The sequence below is a fragment of the Blennius ocellaris genome (genome assembly GCF_963422515.1).
Source record: "Blennius ocellaris genome assembly, chromosome: 7".
Lineage (NCBI taxonomy): Eukaryota > Metazoa > Chordata > Actinopteri > Blenniiformes > Blenniidae > Blennius > Blennius ocellaris.
In genome coordinates this window covers 7,306,578-7,323,866 of record NC_137656.1, presented here as the reverse complement: position 1 = coordinate 7,323,866, position 17,289 = coordinate 7,306,578, and positions in this window count along the sequence as shown.

Below are 17,289 nucleotides of genomic sequence, written 5' to 3'. Positions count from 1 at the left end.
AGAAACTTGCATTTCTTTTTTCTCAGGAAAGTGCAAATATAATGAAGTTCAGGAAACGGCGTCAACAGTTTTCATTAAAACAACTTCATAAACTATCCCACATGTCTATTTTCACGTTATGTGATTAGTCCAATAAACCACAACTTGTGAGTGCTGTGCATTCATGACACGCAGCAGTCCAGATGACCTCTGTTAATTCCAGGTCGTTAAATACCTCGGTTGACCAAATATAATTAGTGTCCAATTTTATTTCGCCACACGAACCATCATCCAGGTGTTAAATCACAGGAACTTTTTGGGCAGACAGAAAAGCTGCTAAACTTCAGATTGAGGGTTTAAAAACACTGAAACTATGTGAAAAGAGGTTTATATTAATGTGCAATCAACGACAAAAAATAGTGTTTTGTTATTTTAAAATTAGTGATCTGTATGGCACAAGTTCTTTCCTCATTTTTTTGTTTGTGGAATTTTTTGTATTGTCCTCAAAAGTTCGCTTATAAACATACCCACAATACATTATTTAATCTTATGAACTGACTCTTTAAAATGATTTTTAATTTTCTTGTTTCATCATAAAATCAAATATTTCAACTTGTTATTGACAGTTTAGAACAGAGGGGTCAAACATATGGCTGCCGGACCAAATCAGACCCACCAGAGGGTCCAATCAGGAAAAAGCCAACATGAACTGATGTTTATGTTGCTGTACCAGCTGTACCAGCATCAAAGATCAGATGTTTTATAAAATGTGCACAAGGTGTTATCATTTTCCCAGTTTTAGTTGCAACAAAATTAAAAGACAAAACATTAACCAACAATATAAGAATTTGTTTAGTTTATTTTTACTTTTTTCTGGTCTCAATTTTCGGTCCAGTCTATCAAAATCAATTTAAGTTTTATGACACCTGTCAACTGAAACGGGTTTGATGCCCTCATTTCAGAGTCTTATACAAATTCACACTTGGCTGATATTGGGGTATAATACTGGTTTGTTTTTACACTGCAAACATACAAAAGCACTCTCCACGTTTACAGCAATCTGCAGCTAACACCTGTGTCTACGAGTTCTGCAAAATCTTCTTTATGTTCAATCTGAATGCACCTTAAAACCGAACACTCATTTGTGCAGCTGGGATTGACAATATGCTAAATACTTTGTGTCTGACGGGACCCTAAAAGCCAGCATTTGGCAGTCTTAATTGTTTTAATTACATCCCTCATTTTTTGGGGGGGAGGTTGTTCAGTTTCCCCAGCGAAGCGCTGCAACAGAGTATTTTCATGCTCTGAGTGGTGACAATTGGCAAGATTTTCACACTGAATCAGACATCGTTGCTTGTCACCAACACTCTGCTGTAAATATGACTGAAGAGCACTTTTTAAAAAAAAAATAATGTAAAACCTGTTTTTAAAAATCCAGATTAGGTTCACTCACAAGATCCTCAACATAAACCTTAAAATAACTTCAATCTGGCTGAACCTTTCCTTTAACATATCACAAAAAAAAAGACATATCAGGATGTTGCAGACCACCCCAGGCCATTTTTGTACTTCCCACTGTATATCAGAAACTATTTTAAGTGGATGTTTCAGCAAAGCAAAGTCATATCATGTTGAATTAGAGGTTGTGGCAACATCTGAGCTGTATACTGCTTTTGATTCTCTCCAGCCACGTCTAATAGACAGCGACAATCCAGTCATGTTAAATAGCCATTTTCCACCTCATTATATACACATCTGCCAGTGTTGGAAAATGCATACAAAGAAACTGCTGCTGTTTTTGGAGTCTGTCTGTCTATTTTGGAATTGCTGGGATTCAAATATTGTAAGTGGATCATTTATATTTGTACTGTTTACAACTTTCAAGTGCATGAGATGGACTATCGAAGATCGATTCTTGTTATGGAGGGAAAAAAAAAAGATTAATAATCCTTCAACACTATATATAAGAAGTATGTGAGCATTTTTTGATGAACGGTTGTCCATGGAGCAGTTTGATCTCGAATTTTACGCGAGGCTTTGCAAACCTTTTCAACAGCTTTGTTTGAAAGAATGATTGTTTCCGTATATTTATAGGATTATATAAATATTAGCCTAGCATTTAAATAAAAAAAATAAACAAATCAATCAAAAAAAAAAAAAAAAAAAAAAAAAGCATCTCAACCTGTTCACGTGTTAGAGTTGACCACAACCTGACTGGACAGCAATCAAAGACATGACATTAGTGCCAAGTGTACATAACAGATTGTAGACTCTTGTTTTATCGTTACTTGCCGTAATCTCAATATCCCTTGTGAATTTTTTTGATTTTTTTTTTTTCTTTTTGAATGTACAAATTGTGTTGTGTTCTTCTGTTGCCTTTTTTTCTGTTGGTTTCAGTTTCCTTTTCTCCATTTTCCCGTTTGAATTGCATAAGCATTGATGCTGTGTTGTTTCTTTTTACCTGATTCCGTCCTTGTATTGTAGATGATAGCTCCAAAAAGCTTGTATTTAATGATGCCTTATGGTCCATGGCTTAGTGATGAGTAGATTTTTGATCACAAGCTCTTTTATTTGCACTCATCCTTTACAAAGTGTATGACAATAAAAAGATGTTTTCATTTTGGATGTTTTCTGTTTCTTTTATTTCATTTTTTTAAAATCCCAATTTCCTTTTTTTTCATTTTTTTTTTCACTTTGGTTCAAACTTTCAAGTTGTCTTCAAAGGAGAGATTTGGTGGTGAGACAGTGCTGCTGCAGTAATATTAGTTTCAGTCTTTTATGGTTACTCATGAAGTAATTCTGTTTTGTTAGGTTTGTTTTTGAAGGAACGTAGAAGTTCTAAATACTTAAAGTAAAATACCATCTTCACGAAGATTGGACATTGTGTGAAATGTGGATGGAAACCGGCTGAAGCTAATATATTACAAGCTCAATTTAATTGCAATTGGCACAAAGCAGCATCAAATATCCCATACATAGATAAAAGATCAAAGTATTCTGGCAGATTAAATATTCAGGGTTACCGAAACTGTATTTTGCTTTCAATAATGTATTAAATGTTTTCAGTGTCCTTTTTTCTACCTTATTCCCAGATTCCTGCTCTTATAGTGGATCCGTACTCAAGAACAGATGAATTAGTTTATTTTGTCAAAGTTAGTTCTGGTCGTGGCATTTCAATTTTGTGGAAAAACTCAAGAACTCAACATTAACTGGCATTAACCACACTCACTTCAAGTTTTCGACCAATCACAGAATAGCTTTCGCACGCAAGAAAATATCTCCCACACAGATGATATCAATATTGTCGCGTAGCCGTCGTAGACACAACTAATTTCTTTGCTCTTGCATAGTGGTCAGAGATCTTTATTGCCTTGTCAGGTCCATCTTTCTGTTTCAATCCGTGTACTATTAGTTTGACGTGTTTCCATGAGTTTCACCTCCTGCTTTCTCAGTACATTTCTGTTCAGCTTCTGTCTGACCTCCTCATGTCACACTGAGTCTCTTTCTCCTCCCACGCCTTAGTGTCATGTGTGGCACTGTGCTCCTCCCTGTTTGTGATCAGCCCTTCCCCTGATATGTTGCAGCTGGGTTTTGTTTTCCCTCTTGTTATGTGTGTTTTTAAGGGCCCGTTTCAAGTGAAAATGCATCGTTTTTGCATGTTTAATTAATAGAAAGGATTTGGGTTTACACGCCAACATTTTGAAAGCAATGCCTGTTTACACAGAAGTGGCAGAGACACTGAAAACAATGTTGTTTTCATGCAGTGCCACTCGTGAGTTCTGTTGTTGTTTTTTTTAAACTGCGGGCAGAGAACAACCTGCTTTAAATGTTAACGATGGTGACTAGACAGACATTTGGATAGACAGACAACAAAGTTGGAACGCTATCAGATGTGATTATCAACCATAAAACTACCCAGGAGAATATAGACTGGAAGCCATGACACTATGTAAGAACTATTTATCACAGTCGTGGTGTTACAAAGTTGAAGCTTTTTCAAGAAGTTGTGTTTTCAGTGGCTTCAAACACCGTTGTTGTGTAAACAGACACCCAAAACACGATGGAAGTTTTCTATTTTCACTTGATGGTCTGTCTTGTTGTTTGTCAGGCCATCTGGTTTCCACCTGCTTGTTTCAACTGTTTCCACTCTTGAGTTTCTGGTTTTGGTTGTTTACTTGCATGATTTTGTTCCGATTGAAGTGGATAAGTTTTAGTTTTTGTCTTGCCTTTATTGAATAGGTCTCCTGGCAACATCCTGCTAAAAATAAAGTCATAGAGACCCAGCTTACTTTGGTTTTATGAATTAAATTATTTGAATTACTTATGTAACTTGGAATTAAATCATAAAATCATGAATAATGAAGTTATGCTCTATCAAGTTAATAATGTAGATTTTGTACTATTCTCACAGTCACACACGTCTTTCACCCTCTTTATTTTAATTGTCGAAGACTCATGACACTTTGATACAGTTTATAACGTCTATATATTTATGTATTTACCCTCTATGTATTGTCCTACCTTGATGAAAAGGAATGTTTTATTGTGATCATGATAGTGATCATAAACCAATTTAAAGCCATATCAAGTTGCTGGGAGATAAATGTAGCTGTGCTCAACTGCTAAACGATATATAGAAATATACTATGCAGAGCAGAGAAGCAAGACACACAGTAGCTCATAACATCCAGTTCTTTGATATTTAATTTGAATCAAGGAGCCACGTAACCATTCTCTGTGAAATACTGACCTCAAATGATGAACCTCTGCGAGGTGAAGAAGACTGCCAGCTCTCCATAAAGCTCATTTAAACAACATGCCGCCCTGCTGCAGCAAACAGAAAACAATTAGCGTGAGTATCGGCGTGAACTGGCGTCCTTTTCGAGATAACCTTGAGCAAAACAACCTTGAGCAAAACAACCTTGTGTCCTCAACGATCCCCATGAACTCAAGTGCCAGTTTGAGGTTGAAGCTAAAGGCATCTGTTGAGGTTTATAGATCTGCTTTTGCTCTTTCTTTCAGAGTAGCAGTTTCCATGACATCCATGAATTCAGCTCAAACAGGTTCATCGTTAAGAAAAGCCACAACCTGCATGCAGGATCACACAAACATTTCAGTCTTTCTCACTGGAAACAAGAAATAAGCACATTAACTACAAAGCCATGCCTTGGCATGGTAAAATCAATGTTCACTTGACCAAAGCAGAACAAAGAGTAATTAAAAAGAATGGTGAGCTCAAGCACTGCTATTGCTTCTGTAAGTTCAGTTGAAAGGACATGTTTTTTTAGTGTCCACAACAGAGGACAACGATTATTTTACAGCTGGGAAAAGTGACCTTTTAAATCACATTTGCGCCTGGTACTGTGCTGCATTTACATAACAGACAGATTGGTCAAAAGGCTGTAATGATAATGAAATGTGCAAATGTTTATGTTGTCAAATAACTGAACAGGCCTTGGTATAAATATCAAGTGCAGTTTGGCCATTGACCCATTGCAGGACATTCATAATTGAGATGATATTTTTGGGCACTTTGATATTGATGATCAAGACAAATATATTACATCTTTGATAACAACATAATTTTCCCAACAGAAATTGAGTAGAAAGTAGTTATCTGCTTTGTTAAAAGCTAGAAGGTCAGAAAATTTTTTTATTTGGACATCTAAATGTACTTCATCTATTCATGGTTGGGTCAAACAAAAGTATGTGTTTTCACGTGTTTCTGTAAACATGAGGTGAATATTAAAATTTTCGGCCCAAAAATGTTTGAACATCAAATTTTCAACTTGTCTATTTACAAAACTTCCTCAACAAATTTTCAACATTGTGATGTGATCGTTTGGGTAGGTCTTGATACCAAAACTATATGGTTAAATTAGGGAACTTACTAACCTTTTGGATTCAACTTCACATAATTTGAGAAGTTTGAGATACAAAAGTGACCAGGACCCAATTCACACAACATTTCAAGTGAAAACGCATTTTTACCTTTTTGTCTCAAAAAAGTTTCATGTTTATGTGGCAATGTTTTGACAACAATGGTCATTTACATGGAAACAGTGGGTACTGTTATTTGTTTTGGTAAAGAAACCACACACATTCCCACAAAAACAATGCAGTATAAACGTTAACAATGGCTAGTACGCGGACATTCGTTTGGACAGACGACCAAGTTGGATTGCTGCTACGGTGAGTGTCACCTATAAACCTACCAAGAACTATTTACTATTACTACTATTTACGATTTACAATTTACTATGATTAACTATTTTACTGTCCATGTACAGTAGCAGTGTTTCACAAAAGCTTACTTTTTCTCTGTTAACACGGAGATGGAGTTTTCGAAAAGTTGTGGTTTTAGTGTAACAAACACACAAAAGCATGGAGAAGCTTTCCGTTTTCCATTTTCACTTGAAAATGTTTTGTTAACAGGGCCTAACTTAGAGTTAGCATAATGCTAATTTAAGCAGTATTGATCGTGTCCGGTCATGGACGAGGACCTCCCCGAGGGAGAATTAAGCATTAGGTACAATCTTTACATTTTCTAAAAGCACATTTGAGAGTACATTGCACAAGGGGGACGATGTGTTTCTCTGTGATGGAGGATGTTTCATCCTCCAACACTTTAAAAATCCACGTGATGCAGGTCCAATGGATCTTCCTCGTTCAGTGCTCATTTCTCATAAAACTATCATTAAAACTGCTTTTGAAAGGTGCGTTTCTGAACGTGTAAGGATAATTTTCCTTCCTTGCAGTTTTACTTCATCAAGACATGATCTGCTTCTGCAACCCACTTTCACCTGTCTACCTTATTCTTTCTTTTTTTAAAATCCACACATGATACTCAGACAGAGGTGACATGTTGCCGGGTGTAAATGGGATTTTTGACATCAGCGAACACCTATCTCTCTCTCTCTCTCTCTCTCTCTCTCTCTCTCTCTCTCTCTCTCTCTCTCTCTCTCTCTCTCTCTCCTTCCCACAGCACTGCATAGCTTGGTTAATTTGTGTGACTTGAAGGCAACAGCAGCCAGTGAATCCAGTACAGAGGACATTGAGTGTGTCACCTTCCTGAACTTTAAAATAGTTTCATATCAGTGAAGCTGCAAAAACTATACAAACCCTGACATCGTCTCGTTTCACTCTTCTTTGAACAAGCTGCCATTCAGAGTAGCATCTGTGTGTGTGTGTGTGTGTGTGTGTGTGTGTGTGTGTGTGTGTATGTGTGTGTGTGTGTGTGTGTGTGTGTGTGTGTGTGTGTGTGTGTGTGTGTGTGTGTGTGTGTGTGTGTGTGTGTGTGTGTGTGTGTGTGTGTGTGTGTGTGTCATACCATGTCAGACCTGTGACTCACTGGTTGAAGAGAGGGTGAGTTCGTGAGGGCACAGAGCACAGACACGTAACAATAACTAAGTAGATGGAGAGGACCCCTCTTTGAGCAGCCAGTTTTCTTCCCCCCCTCCTCCTCCTGCTCCACCTTCACTTCTGAAGTCAGGCTTTGACCGCCGAAGCGTAAAGAACTCCAGATCACCCAATCTTTGGAAAGCTGAAGTCCATCAGAGCATGAATGTTTGGTGTCTGTCCACTTTTTGTAAACGTGTTGAAACCTGATAAGGTTCAGTGCATTTTGTGTTACTGCAACACATATAAAACGAAATGGACTCAAGAAGTACCATGGTATACAATCACTTTCTCAGCAGTGGATTTCATTAATTATATAATTACATAATGTCATTACGATCCAATGAAACTAACTGAAAAGTAAAACATATGTACATAACAATGTTGCTACAGAACCCATTTTAGCCTTTATGTTTAGTTATAGAAAGCAACAAACAAAATTAATATTGCTTCATGAATCTCTTCTTTACTTTTTCTGCCACATCAACTTGTTTCAGCCTGATTCGGAGTTACATCAATAACGGTTAAGAACACTTATTACTGAAAAACAAAAAGTCCACTGAAAATGAACATCATTAAATATAACTTATGGTATTCTCAAAAAAGTCCAGCCTGTTTATATTTTCAGAATAATGTCGTTCTTTCATAAAATGAAACAACCTGGAAGATGACCAAGCTGATATGCACACACACATTGCAACTACTACACGTGCATACATGTACATGACTCTATACCCTAAATTTCAAAAGCCTATAAATAAAATACAAATTTATAAATATCCACAATTAAAAGTTGTTGTTTTTTTACTCTTTCATCTTTGAAAAAGCTGAATCAGGACTTTACTCCATTATTTATCTTTTTAATACTTTGTGATTTATACTTCTAAATAAATAAAGAATTTGCAAACATTATGTGAGTTATCTACAGCTGTGGAGCTAAAATGATTGTGAAAAAAGTCAAGGATTTTAGGAAGCTCACTCGTTCTAATTCAAGAATGAAGATGAAAATGATCAACTAAAACCTCTTTAAAGAAGAGTCCTGAAATTGTATTTTCATACATCATGCAGATGAGTTGCATGTTTCCATGAGAGACTTTGGTTTATCTTTTTTTATGTTTTTTGAGAGGGTGAAATTTTAGTAAATTTTTATTTATTTATCCTCTACAAATGGTTGAAGATTCTGTGCTGATCATGAGGAACTCCTTTGTAAGACTAACAATACCGAGGCTAACAACTTATTTCTTCTGAGTCGTGTTCCTGTAATTGAATAGCTATAAGGACCAAGACGAACCAGCGTCCAAGAGAATAAAGGAAAACCAATTATACACTAGATTCCCAGCAGAGCATTGATTTAGTTTAATCGCAGATAATTTCACTTGCTTTGAATTGGGTGAGTCCAACTGTACTTGATAAATCTTGGCTAATTGCAGCTGATTATTGACCCGCTATTATCAAGGGCGTGTATTGACGCCTGGAGTTTCATCCTTTTTTCATCTATCAGAACTGTTTATGTTTGATTTGATCATTCTTGGTGAAGTTCAAGCATCACTGCTACTGTAAACGATAATGTTAATAACTGAAAATTTACTTTATCATGTAGGATCACACAAGTAATATTTTTTATATACTCTTGAATTGACTTTATCTGCTTCTGTGCTAGATTTTCAGCCTGCACAATTATTACCACTTAATTACTAAACATGTCTGTTAGCTGCACTTTGCGCTTGTGCCTTAATCATTGAAATACTTTATATTATTTATAAGGTTGATTGTAGCCAGCATTGCTTCTCAAAACCTGTTTATATGTAAATTATGGTATTTTCATGTGGAAATCTTTAAGCTAATTAATGCACGTACAAAAAATTTTACTGACTCGAAGGGAAATCCATAACTTCAGTCTTTTAATATGCCAGTCTTTAATATGGCAGATACTATGGAGAATTCAGAAAAGCTAATTAATTTTGTTTTAGTCAAAACTCCATTTGCCACTTCAGGAAAATAAATATGCTTTTTATTATACTATTTATAGCAACAGTTATGGGGATTGCTCCATTTGATATTATACACTGTACAACTGTTCAGATTTGTAATGTGGTTAAAAACAAAAAACGACAAAAAAAGGTACCCAATCTTCATGTATTCCTTGGTTCTTATTGCTATGTGAATCCTGTGTACTGAGAAATGGGCCAATTCCCAATGGGTAGCTACCCAGTTCCCAGCTGCATGAAGGCAGTGTATTTATCAACATCTTTTGACTCCAGCATAGGTCAATAAATATATGAAAATTAATGTTGCTGTTTATCGAGTCAACAATTATGTAAGACATGCACACAATCAGGGACCCGTTGTTGAAACTTAATTCCTCATAGTGCTCTTGGGTCACACAGTCTAAAAGGAGCCTCTTCTTCTTGTTACTTCTTGATTGGATTAATGAGGCTAATTATATCAACTCTGCACTCACCTTCCCAAACATGATGTTGGACTACAAAATTCACACACACACACACACACACACACACACACACACACACACACACACACACACACACACACACACACACACACACACACACACACACACACACACACACACACACACACATTTGAAAATAGCATTTTCAGAGTCGCTGATTAGCTGTGCCATGTAGCCTTCAAAGACTCAGGGCTTCTCTTTACTCGTTTGGAGACACCCACGTGGCTGATTATGCTGCAGATGGAATTTGTTGGGCCAGGGGTTTGGAAGACAGACAAGAAGAGAGAGAGAAAGCACCATGAAGTGTGCCATATAAGGGGGACGTCCTCGTCGTGCCAGTTGTTAAGCCCCGGGGCTGAATGGCATGTTGGCAACACCTGTATGTACATCGCGAGCAATCCCACGCAGCGGTTGGCCTCACTCAGCGTAATAAATCCAACACTAATGTGGAGAATATTCCTCTTGTCAAATCAGGTAGAAACGTGTCGCTAGCAGTCATTACAACCCGTGAGGGGTGCGCCTGACAGATTTGAGGAAGAACTTTTTGGCGGTCAAAACTGTGGCGATTTCTCATCCTGCTCGAGAGCCTGAGAGTGGCTGACTGTCTGACAACCACTTGGCAAACCCACACTGGTTTGAACTGTACATCCTGAAAATAAACCTTACATAATGCAAGAGGATGGAGTATGTGACCCCTTTGCTCCCCTCCAGCAGGCCCTACACCGGCCCATCTGGCGATGAATGTGCAAGTGACAGTGCCGCTCTTTCTTGTTAAGATCCATTGTGATTTCCTGGATAGAAAGTTGGGATTTCTAAATATAATATGGCAATAATTTTGTTAATTTGTGGCAAATAATTTAAAGATTTTTTTTTTTTCCGTTTGAACTATAACTCATCCTAAGCAGGTCAGATAGACTTTTGTATTTCTGTTTAAATTCAATTCAACCAAACAAACAAGAAACTATTTTTGCACATGTTTACCTTTTAGATTTCCTGATGTCAGCTTAGTTGTAGTCTTAATAAAATGACTAGTGCCATCCAGACCTATGTCCTTGTATTTGAAGGCAAATCCACAACTAATGCTCCAACTCATACTGCCATGCTATCTCAAGTTAGTGTGATGGTGCATTCAAAAACAAACACTATTTGGAAATGTGTTCAGGGGGGTCCAGGGCTCAGTTTTGTTTAAAATGCAATGTTAAAATTCTACTTTGCATCCCTTTTGCTGACTTGTAGGAAGAAAACATTTTTCTCACACCACTTGTGTGAAGCAGACTTGGTGTTTGTTACCATTACTTTACGTCAAAAGTGAAAAAAAAAACTAAACTGTACGATATATGTGGATGAAGTATAAAAATATTAATTTATGTGATGAAGAGCTTCTTTATACGATAACGTTTTCAAGTAAAACCTAAAACTAATTGCATTTTGGGTTTCTGTTTACAAAACCACAGTTCTTGGAGTCGCTGAAAACACAACTTTTTGAAAACGGCTCCCAATGTGGACTTTTTCAAAAACATTCAGTCTCAATGTAAGAGCAGGAAAACACAACTTTTTTTTTAAATGCTGCCACTGCACATGTGCGACATAGCTGTAACAAATAGTTTTTCTGCACATGCACAAGTAGATGGACAAAATGGCAGCCTCCAGAGTATAATGACTCCCAGTCTGTATTATCCAGGGATTTATACTTGAATAACAATCCAACTTCACTGTCTGTCCATATGAAAGTCGGTGTATTTGCCATTGTTAATTATATAGCATATCGCTGTGGGTTAGAGTGAGGGTTAGGGTTAGATCAAGTAAACTACAACTAATTTGTTAGAAATAAATTGTTGTATATTCATATGTTAAATATATGATCATTAAAGTTGCATTATTTCTTGTTTTCTCATCATTACAAAGCGTAGTAAGAGAGTTCAGTGGAAACTTTTTAAACAAAATGTGGTTAATATACAGTATAGATCTAGTAAGATGAATGCTTATATCACAAACATCCTGATATTAACAACCTTATAATGGAAAATCTAGTCTAAAGTGATTCAGTCACGATTCAGTATGATACCCTTGATGCATATAAATCACTATGATGGCCTCTCTGACAGCATTTTCCACAATGTAGACCAAATTCATGTGTTCATTTCCAGAGCCGAGCTTCTCTTTCGACTGCTGTTTGCGTCATAAACAGATTGATAAAAGTATGAGAGCACACAAAAGAAAAACACTTTAGGACGAGTTTCGAGTCAAATCTCTTGTGTTCTGCACTGTTGGTTGTCTGTCAGAACATAATCTGCTAACAGTGTGGTGTCCTGCAGGGCTGTGCGTTAAGACCGCTTCCGATTTAATGTTGTTTCTGTTTTCCTTCCCTCCCCCTTCCTGCTCCAGGCTGTAACGGAGGCATCGATGGGACTGTGTCTTTGCGTGAAGCTCGTCCTCAGCTCTGCTCACATCTGCTCCACCGCCCGCCTGCCCGCCCGCCCTGCCTCCCACCCTGCCTCTCCCACTCACCCACCCTCTCTTGCTCCACCCTGCTTCCAGCACCCCCACCCCCCCCACCTTCCTCTTGCTCTTTTTCTCTCCTCGTTCTAGTTCTGATGCGTATATGTTACCCCTCATGCCTGATCGGACCCTTTAGCGGTCAGTATTGGCCCACTTTGCCCAGTGGGTGACAAAACATGCCGCAGACTTCCAAACAGAGAGGCCTTTTTCCGCTCTATGCCTGAAGCCCTACCCTAAAAGAACAAAAACAAACATGAAGAAAAAACACACTTGTCTTTCTGTTGAGAAATTTTCACTCACTTACAAGACCATTCATATCATGCTGCAACTCATGTTCAGCTGCACCTGTGTTTTGATACGATGATTGTGCAACACATCATTTCGACCAGTCTCTGCCACCAAGATGCATTTGTACGTCAATGTTGTGGTACAAATGCTACCTGCATGCCATTCAGCGGCAACACCTCCTCACAGCAACATGACAGCAGGAGTTGATTGACTTGACTTTGACTGTTGCAGGACACCACCTTGGAGGAATAACATAAAAATATGAAGCTTAAGTAATTTTTTTTGCTGTTGTTTTGTGTGTGCGTGTGTGTGTGTGTGTGGGGGGGGGGGGGGGGTCCATTGAGAAATAACTTGTTTTGAATGAGGTTTGAAAGCTAATGGGTTAAGTTTAGTTAAGACAGTGGAATTCAGCGAAACAAAACAGTTTTTTTTGTCATGTAAACTATCCTACATATGTGATTTGTTGCAATAACGAACAGCATAAGAAAACAAAAATTGAAACCTTCCTTGTAAAATCCACAACAGAAAATTACTTTTCCAAGCATTTGCACTTGGTTACTTTGGAAAATTGGGTTCAGTTACCAATTCTACGTCATTTTCCTTTGTTATTCCACTATTTACATTATGTTTGTTTTGTCAGATTTGATCAAATCTTCTACACCAGCAATTCACAACCCTTTCCCTTTGGAGAACTCTAGATTACAGATATCTGGCTCCACGAGCAGAGGCACAGGTTTCTTAGGTCTGCTTTTGATTGTGGAAAGTATTTTTCTGTTATTTTGACATGTGCAAATATACTTTTGACAACCTCAGAGAAGGCAAAGCCTCACACACAGATTGAGTTGTCTTGCTTCCACCCAAGGGGATCCTGCCCCCCTTGGTTGGAAACCACAATTGGCCACGATGCGATCTATATCTGGATCCAGTTTCTGTCCTGCATTAAGTGACTTCCTCCATTGTTTGATTCTTACTGGCTTCAAACGGGAAATGGTCATTTTAGTACAATTTACCACTGTTGTCATGTTGGGCATAAGGATGCTTTGATTTGAATTGAATTATTTTCGACACTATTTCATTTATGAAGACATTAAGTCACCACAGTGTCTTCTCTCTAATCAGAATTTTGCTTCACATTCTTTTACAATATTGAAAGCCTTTGGGGATGTTTGATCTAACTTTCATTTTCAATCTTATTTTCAGTCCTTCATCAGAAAAAAATAAGAAAAAACCCAGCAATTCAGTTTTCAATCAGATACTGAGACAACTATGCACCAAAATGTGTACTTCTTTATAATTAATTCATTATTTATTTATTTATCAGTAGAATGCAATGGACAGTTTGTATTTTAATGTGATAACAGCAACTCAACATTTCATCGGTTTTCCAAAAGAAAACATACTTCAGTAAAACGTGATGACACCCTCAAAACCTTTGAATGAGTAGAAGTTTACACTAACGCAGAAAAAAGGTCTAAAATCTTTTAGTTAATCCTTACTTTTCACAATGTTTCAAAAATGACCAAAAAACACACAGGCATAGTATAATGCCCCACCGCATAGCAAATTATCAGCACACACGTAATTGCATAATGAAAATGTGCAAATATAAACCAGTTTGCATGTGCGATATACTCTATGTTTGGTGTGGATTTCTGTGTGCTGACAGGGACCTGTAAATGCTTTTAGGTGGGTCTCTCGGTCTCTACATTTTATTGCCTGCTGCGATAGAAATATGTCAGTAACTGGTTTCATTTGCCCCCGAGCTCAATTTCCAAATGAACTAATGTGTTTCACAAAATGATTTGATGATGGCAATTTTTAGTCAGTATCGTTACTGCAAATTACTGTATGACTCAGATAAATTCAACCCCCAAAAACATAGAATGTGTGCACATTGATTGAATAATACATGTAAAAATTGTTATTTTCATTTAATTAGCTGCTGAAGTTCTCATAAATGTATGCAGCAGCTGTGCTCTGGCATGATTCAGCCTCACGACCACGTGGGTCGTGAGGATGATATTTTTGATCACATTGATCACAGTTTCCCCTCCCCTGTACTCCTGATTTATTTTTTATTGGTTTTTTTGTTTCATTTTTTTTTTTTTTTAAAGAATGCAATTCAGAGAAAACAAGATGTAAGATCTTCATGAATATCACAGGTTGCAGAAACATATTGGGATGTATGGTCTCTGACCTGCACAAACCAGGTGAAAACAGGAAATATGATGCCCAGATTAAAAAACAAAAACAAAACAAAAGGCCTTTCAACCCCCTGCGAATTTACTCTCGGAGCTTAATGTTAGCGAGTTCTTCTTTGTGCTTGTGGGAAAAAAGTTATCTATTTTTTCCATCATGGACCCAAGCAGTAATACATTTGCATACTTTTGCTGTGGCTCTGAGCTGATCACCTTCAAAAAGCATGAAAATGATAAAGACTAACCTATTACTGTATGGAGAATTTTGTGATCTTTACTCAGGATCTCAGTAATTCTGTTCCTAAGTGGCTCAGTGATTTCAAACATTACATAACCTGCTATACCTGGAGAAACACTTTGCTCACACAAGTAAGCCTGTGAGTTTAGAAAGAGGATATGGAAACATGAAGATATGAAAGAATCTGTCACAGCAGGAGAGTAGCAAGACTGAGAGGTTTTAATGATGTCTTGCTGAAGACAGACATTTACAGGTCCAAATCTCAGCACATTCACACTAATATCAAGACACATACACAAGTTGAGAGATACACAACGCTCCACACCCACACACTGTGGTGTGGACACATTTCTTCACTACGTTAGTGTCATAGAGTCAATTAGGTCCATCTGCAACTGGAAATTGGAGCAGGGAAAAGGGCATCTTGTCATGATTCTAATTTGTTAATTAAAATACAGTTATCAATGACCTTCCTGTGCACTTTTTACCGAGAGCGCTTGAAGCGTTCAACCACAACCTCCTGGCAGCAGTTCCGCAGAGAGTGCCTGGGAAAATATAATTAAAAAAAATACATTCTTAGTCCGGGATTGTTGTGCTCAGTTCATGGTCGAGGTGTCTGCATACAGTGAGGTCACACCTCTGTTGTATTCACCGTAAACATGCCAGTGTGAACAGGAAACCCTTGATTTGTCAGAATGGTAACTCTTGAACGTGATTATGCCAGTAGCTCTAATATATTGAGCAACACACGAGGCTGATTAAAGCCTCTGATTGAGCTCCATAATGTGACAATGCCTTTCAGCTGATTTTACCCTTTCAATAGTGATGTAATTATTAGTGCTGTCAATCGATTAGAACATTTTTACTAATTAATTGCTCAATTTTGTGTAATTAATTGTAATTAATCTTTTATTTTTTTAGACTGAAGCATGCAAATTTATTCATGGTAAACCATGGAATTAATGTAGACTCGACGCACACGAGCTACATTTAAATTCACAGACTATTTTTTATAATGCCCTTTTCACTTTGATTAAATGTTTCTTTCCAGGTTCAGCAAAAAATGTATGCATCAATTAATAAATAAACATCTTTATTATATCTAATAACAAAGTCCAGACATACGTTTGTATGTAAACATAGATACAGCCAATTGTATCACTTTGAAACAAACACCACTGCTGTTTTTTTTGTTTTTTTTTGATGAGGACAAGTTGCTGCAGCTTAATACAAAGTGACTTCCTGTCACTTTTTGAGGTACTTCTTAAAGACAATTTGCGTAATTCTTTAATGGTAAATAACAGGTTCGATACAAGCTCTGCCACACTATTTAACAACTTGAAATCTAACAAGGCTTCGACCTACACTGTGTGCACACAGTGTCGGTAGAAGACGAGCACCACTCAATCTGTTTCTCTTCATTTAATTCTAACCTTCTTGCATGCACTTGGCTAATGGGGTGCTGTGGGGATCAAACGCAGGACATAAAAAAGAAAGGGGTGTACAAAAAATAATTCACAGAAGAAGAAAAACAGCACTCGAATGCAAAATGAGGTGTTCTTAGCTTCTGTGCTGGCATAATTCCCTCTGACTGGAAATATTTTCGGGTGGCATGAAACTCAGCAACCATCGGAGTGAAACCATCTTTCCATGTCAAATGCAGATGAGTCGATGTCAAAAGGGGTTTATTTTCCTGCTTTCACGGTTCACTGATGGCAGAAACAATGGTGGAAAAACGTGAAAAAAGTGTCAAGAGCAGGTGGATGCAAAAGAGCTCTGTGGATGAACTTTCTTAAAACATGTGGTTTCATAGAGAAATGTATGACGTTGTACTACAATGTGAAACACTGACAAATACCATGGAAATTTCCTCGATGTGACTGTTGCATAAGGGAGTGCACCAAAAGGGCTTTTCACAATAATGCTGTTTTTGTTTCTCCCCGAAATTTATTTTGGAAAGATTTAAAAGTTGGATATCTCTGTCATCAAATGTACAGGATGATGTCAAATACATACCGCTTTTTCCTGAAAGAAAGAGCTGATCCAATATGAATTTACAGTTTAACCTCCTTTCCAACGACATCCACTCTCGGCTCATTCAAGGGTTCTCTAAATCTGTTTTCATTCTTTGAATGGACACTGTTTACTGTATAAAAATAATTATTTTGTCCAGGGCTCATCAGTTTTAAAAACATATCATTTTTGAGATTTGTTTA